We start from the raw sequence: 6,000 nt of genomic DNA on the forward strand, positions 1-6,000 counted from the left end.
AGAATGGGCTTAGTGTTTTAAATTTGGTTCCTCCTTCTGATCTCAACTGTTAGTGAAATTATTCCTACTTCCCTAGAAAGTAAGGGATTAAGCTCTTACCATTTTTTTTTCCTCATGGGAGTGGAAGTTTTCTCCCTGATATGAAAACAAAAACAATAAGAGATTTAAATGTTTCATGAACATGGTGATATGCTACCACCATCCCCCTTCGAGTAAGGATTTGTCCCAGCTATTGAGCCTGCTGTTGACCGAGTCTTTGGTGCCTTTAGAAGTGTTGAATTTGCAGACTGTCACCTTTGCTAAGGTCCTCTCCCAGCCTGGTCCACATATCGATTGGGGATCAAAGTGGAAATATAAGAGACTGGCCAACTTGCCCAACTTGGGACAACTATAATAGTCATTTTGAACCTCCAAAACTCCCTATGGTATCTGCACAATCTCTCTCCCCAATCCTTTTTTCTTTCCCACTCTTCTACAAGTGTTTAATCCAAAGGGCACTCTCCAAATACCCTACCTGTTCATGTCTTGTCGTCACCTTCCCAGGAAACCCAACCTATAACTGTTGAGGGCAAGAATAAGGTCTGAAGGAGCAAGCAATAAGATGGGGTTTTGCATATGAGCATTAGATGCCTACCTGACATTGAGGGCTCCTATCACAAGTTACAGTCTAAGTCTTAAAATTTTTATGGATGGTTAATGGGATTGGTACACCAGTGGAATGGTACATATAGGGAAAATGAAAATTATAAGAACAATGGAATTGGGTATTTCTCTGGACTAAAAATGTGATTGTACTGGGATATAGGGCTTTTAGGAGATAATTCAGGTTAAATTAGATTGTAGCAGTGAGCCCTAATATAATGGGATTCATGGCCATACAGAAAGAGGAAGAGAGCTGTGTCTCTTTGTGAACACACCGAGGAAAGAATGTGAGAGAACAAAGCAAGAAGATGGTGGTCTGCAAGCCAGGAAAAGAGCCTTAACCAGGAACCAAATGAGCCAGCACCCTGATTTTGCATTTCTCAGACCCTGAAACTGTGAAAAATTTCGCTTTGTTAAGCAATCTGTCTAAGGCATTTTTTAAAAATATTTATTTTTTAGTTGTAGTTGGACACAATACCTTTATTTTATTTATTTATTTTTATGTGGTGCTGAGGATTGAACCCAGGGTCTAGCATGCGTAAGGTGAGCGCTCTGCCATTGAGCTCCAACCCCAGCCCTGTCTATGGCATTTAGAAAAATATATTCTTTTAGTTTTAAATGGATACAATATCTTTTTTAAAAATGTATTTATTTTTAAGTGGTGCTGAGGATTGAACCCAGTGCCTCACATGCATGAGGCAAGCACTGTACCACTGAGCCCCAGCCCCAGCCCCTGTCAATGGCATTTTATTGTAATAGCTCATGGTGATTAAGATTATTGTTTAGCTGGGTGAATGGACTGGAAATAAGTTAATGAAAAGCTGAGAGTGATTAATATCCAACCGAAAGCTCAAAGTGACTACTTAGTACCTCACAAAAAAGAAGAGAAAAAAAATCTCCTGAAGTAGGAGTCCATAATAAGCCAAAGAATGAATTCAGTCAGAGTGAGCTAAACTCCAGTCAAGACAGGTATATTAAGCTAAGAGCAGAGTCTTAGTTGAGAAAGAATGGGGCTTGACAATCAGATGAGGACATTTCCAGAAATGGTCCCCCATTACTCAGAGATGATTCAGACATGTCTCTTCATTAAAATAATAAGTGTCTCCTCTTTGCCCTCAAGATTTGTTCACAGGTTCTCTCTTTCCGTAGGCCTTAACTAGTGTTAAGTCTCAATATGCTGGATATTGTCATTCAGGAAAGGACCTATATCCCAAAAGATCTTTAATACCCAGCCAGCATAAACTGGAAAAAAAAGTATAGAATTAAATTTTGAGAGTGCTTAATGATAATGAAAGGAACATCAGATTGGATAAGGGAGAAGTATATTCGGAAACAGCCTCCCAGTACTAAGGATCTAAAACCATATCAAGACCTCCAACAGTTAGTGTGAATGGGTTCCAGAAGCATGAAAAAATTGATGACCCATATCAAATGAGGCTAAAATGTCACCATTGCCATGACAGAGAGTAGAAGAATAAATTTAAAGGATCAGGAATTTTATTATGCTGAAGAATATTTACTTTATAAAGATGGAAACCCCACCAGATGACTATTTTACATAAGGCCATTATTTACACCATATTTCAAGGCCATTAGAAATGCACCGTTATGCTGGACTGGGGACATAGTTTAGTGGTAGAGTGCTTGCCTAACATGCATGAGGCCTTGAGTTCAGTTCCCAGCACTATGGTTAAAAAAAAAAAAAAGAAAAAGAAAAAGATGTGCTATTGTTGGGGCACCAGTATCTCTAAGATGATGACTAGTGACTCCCTGTAGGCCAGAACTGATGGTAAAAGAAGCCATGGAAGAATGAGTTTCACTGATAGCAATAGGGATAACAGGGTCCTAAAGTGATCAAGGCCACGTAGTGGTTATTAACTGTCAGAAGTCAAGTTGGACAATTATTATAAAGTCCCAGGTGCAGTGAGGAAAAAGAGAACCACAGAAAATAATATGAAGATAATTAATATGATGATCCTGAGGGAAAAATAAATGGACAGTTAATGAGGATACTACTCATTTTGTACCATTTGATAAATTCTAGGATTTATAACCAGGAGAGTGAAGCAGTCTCCTCAATTAAAATAATGATTCCTTGACAAGTTTCCAAACATGAATCTGTTTTTAGATCTAAAACCATGAACTCAAAGAAAGACAGGTTCCCATGAAGATGGACTTGAAATACCATGATGAATGTGCATAGTATCAATTTCCTCAGTATTTCCCCAAAGATTGTTTCAGAACCTCTTTTAGACCTAAAGCCATTTACTCAGATAACTGTCCACTGGGAACATGGGATTACCTAAACACTTCAAGGACCATAAGTCCTAGAATCTGAATTGACATTCTTACTTAGAGATCAAAAGAATAATCATGGTCCCTCTGTTAGAGTACGTACATATGGGAACAGTATATAACACCAAGGTCTGAATGTTTGTGCCCCACTCCCAATTCCTATGATGAAACTCAATCCCTACTGTGATAGTTTCAAGAGGTGGGGCCTCTGAGAGGTCATCAGATCATTAGTATATATCTTAAGGTATTGGAATTACAGATAATTTTTATTTTCTTTATATTTTTGTGCTCATTCCAAATTTTCTATAGTAAACATACACTGTTAGAATCACAGAAAACATGTTTTAAAACTAAACAATACTATTATATATCTTGATGCAGTTATTTCTAGAAACTGAATAGAATTGCAAACATCATTGTTAACTTATTTCCAAAGCTGAAAAACAGTTGCATCTAATATTTTAAAACATACAATATAAAGAGATGACATTAAAATACTAACATTGATATTTTAACTGATGAAAGATCTATTGAAATAATTGCAACTGGGCACAGTGGTGTATGCCCATAATCCCAGCTACTAGGGAGGTTGACCAAGGAGAATTGCAAGTTAGAGGGCAGCCTGGGTAATTTATCTGCTTTGGAGTTGAGCCCAATCTCTCTCCACCACTGCAAAATCTCATTGCTTGCCTGGCGCAGTAGCACATGCCTGTAATCCCAATGACTGGGGAGGCTGAGGCAGGAGAATCTTGAGTTCAAAACCAGCCTCAGCAAAAGCGAGGCACTAAGCAATTCAGTGAGACCCTGTCTCGAAATAAAATACAAAATAGGGCTGGGGATGTGGCTCAGTGGTAGAGTGCCCTGGAATTCAATCCCCAATACCCCCCACCCCCCAAAAAAATCTCATGGCTTGTTACCAATCACAATGATCCTGAATGAAGTATTCGCTATCATGCTTTGATGAGTATTTATTGAATTTTTTTCCTTGAACAGGATCTATCAGGATCTTGTCCTTAAAGATCCAGATCACTCTGTAGCCCCTTACCTGTGTGTACTTACATCTCTTCTTTAAGCTCATATAGCCTGAAGGAGTATCTCCTGCCAATCTTTCTTTTTCTAGAAAAAATAAAAACTCTTTTTACTGATAACTTTTCATTCGTGAACTGTTAAAGACAAAATCAATTCCTTAGAAAATCTTAGAATACTGGAAGTGAAAAGAGCTTAGAGAAAATCAAGTTTAAATGTGCTGCTTTAAAGTTGAGAAACTGGTAGTTCCAGGGGAGGTTAATTGGTTTGTTCAAGGTCACACAGTGACCTAGCAGCAGAGCTAACAATAGAACTTAGGCTTTTCATCCTTAGTCAGGAACCTGTGCCCAACACCACCTGCTGTGTGGGCAGACTGCCAGTCTGCCTGTCTCCATCTCTTAAAGATCATTAAAGTGGTTCATAAACTACCTTGTGGCTGCAGCGGAGTTCACTCTAATTTTTATCACATTGATTATTATTACATATAATATTAAATAACCAGCATGAGCAATTACCTCTTTAGTTTTACAATGAGAATTTTTTGAAGGTTAACTGAGAGAGAAAATTGTAATGCATTTAGGAAATTTGGTGGCAGGCTAGTTGGGTGAAGAGGGACTGGGGGTGTAGCTCAATGGTACAGTACTGGACGAGCATGTGCAGGCCCCAGGTTTGATCCCCAGCACTACAGAGAGAAAGAGGGGGGCGGTAATGAAGTGAAGGGGCAGAAGAGCAAAAGCAGGAAGCCAGAGTGAACTATTTATACCCCAGTATTTCCAAAGAGCCTAGACCTGATGATTCTGTCCTCATGGAAAGATAGCCCCTGCTATAATTTGGATCTCAAATATCTCCCCAAAGCCCATATTTTAGAGGATCAGTACTCAGTTTGGAGCCCTTGGAAGACAATAGAAACCTTAAGAGGTGGAATCTTGTGGGAGGTTTTTCAGTCACTGGAGGCATGACCTTGAAGGAGATAGTGGTATTCAGCTCCTGCCTCTTCATTTCTTTCATCTGCTGCCATGAGGTAAATGTTTTTGCTCTACAATGTGCTCCCACCATGATATACTGCTCACCACAGACTCAAAAAGCAATGGGGTCTATTGGCCATGAACTGAAACTTCTAAAACAGTGTCAGAATAAACCTCTCCTCTTTTTAACTTTCTCATCTCAAGTATTTTATTATAGTAACAGAAAGCAGGCTATAATTCAATACCCCCCTGCTTGCCTTATGTTTGTATTTTCATTATCAAATATGAGTGGACTTCCAGGAGCAAATTTGGATGCACCAAGTGCAGGTGCTAGGAAGTCACTTAAAATAAAACTTCCCAGAGAAAATGATCTCAATAGAAAGGTATAGACTAAGAGAAAGAGTTGCCAGGAATAAATTATTTCTGATTGTATTTTTTATTTTTTAGTGTTGTATTCAATGAATGCTTGTTGATCAGCATGTCAAATCCTATCTTATCTGCTACATATCAGAAGCCAACCAACACTCATTCCTCTTTTTCTTGGTAATGGTTTCTCATATTTATTCCCATGATCCATGTGCTTCAGGAAAACCTGATGCTCCCCTCTTCTGATTTAGAGACCGAATATTAATATGAGGTACAGTGTTTCTGTTAAGCAAATAAACACTATCCCAGTCACCATAATGACTGGATCAGGGAAGCACAGGTTCACCTAGACTGAATTCAGGACGTTAACATTTGGGGCCAGAGAAGTGCTTTGCTCTTCTTTCCTTCATGTGAACAAAGAAGCACATGGGCCCAGCAGCTTCTGCCAGTCATCTTGGAAGGGCCAAGAATAGAACAAACAATAAGGAAGTAGAATTGAGAAATAAAGAAACTGGGTCCTGATTCCATGATTTTAGCAAGTGTATAAGGCCTGACTTAGAATTCTAGGCTATTCAGTTACCCAAGTAATTATATTCCCTTATTGCCCAAATCAATCTATTTCACTTAGTTTAAAAGAATATATCAACATGCTCTTTTAAAAAAATTAAATACATATATATATATATATATATATTTAATATATATA

The 6,000-nt window shown here is 38.4% G+C and overlaps 1 pseudogene across 1 annotated transcript in view; it reads right to left on the reverse strand.

Annotated features, from left to right (window-relative positions):
• The window catches only part of LOC144373551 (endothelin-converting enzyme 1-like), a 71,181-nt pseudogene extending 71,046 nt beyond the window's left edge, over nt 1–135 (reverse strand). Inside the window, exon 1 of the transcript XR_013433179.1 lies at nt 100–135. The product of XR_013433179.1 is annotated as an endothelin-converting enzyme 1-like (transcript). The remainder of the gene's footprint in view (nt 1–99) is intronic.
• Between the last annotated feature and the right edge of the window lie 5,865 nt (nt 136–6,000).

The sequence above is a fragment of the Ictidomys tridecemlineatus genome, unplaced genomic scaffold, assembly GCF_052094955.1.
Source record: "Ictidomys tridecemlineatus isolate mIctTri1 unplaced genomic scaffold, mIctTri1.hap1 Scaffold_42, whole genome shotgun sequence".
Lineage (NCBI taxonomy): Eukaryota > Metazoa > Chordata > Mammalia > Rodentia > Sciuridae > Ictidomys > Ictidomys tridecemlineatus.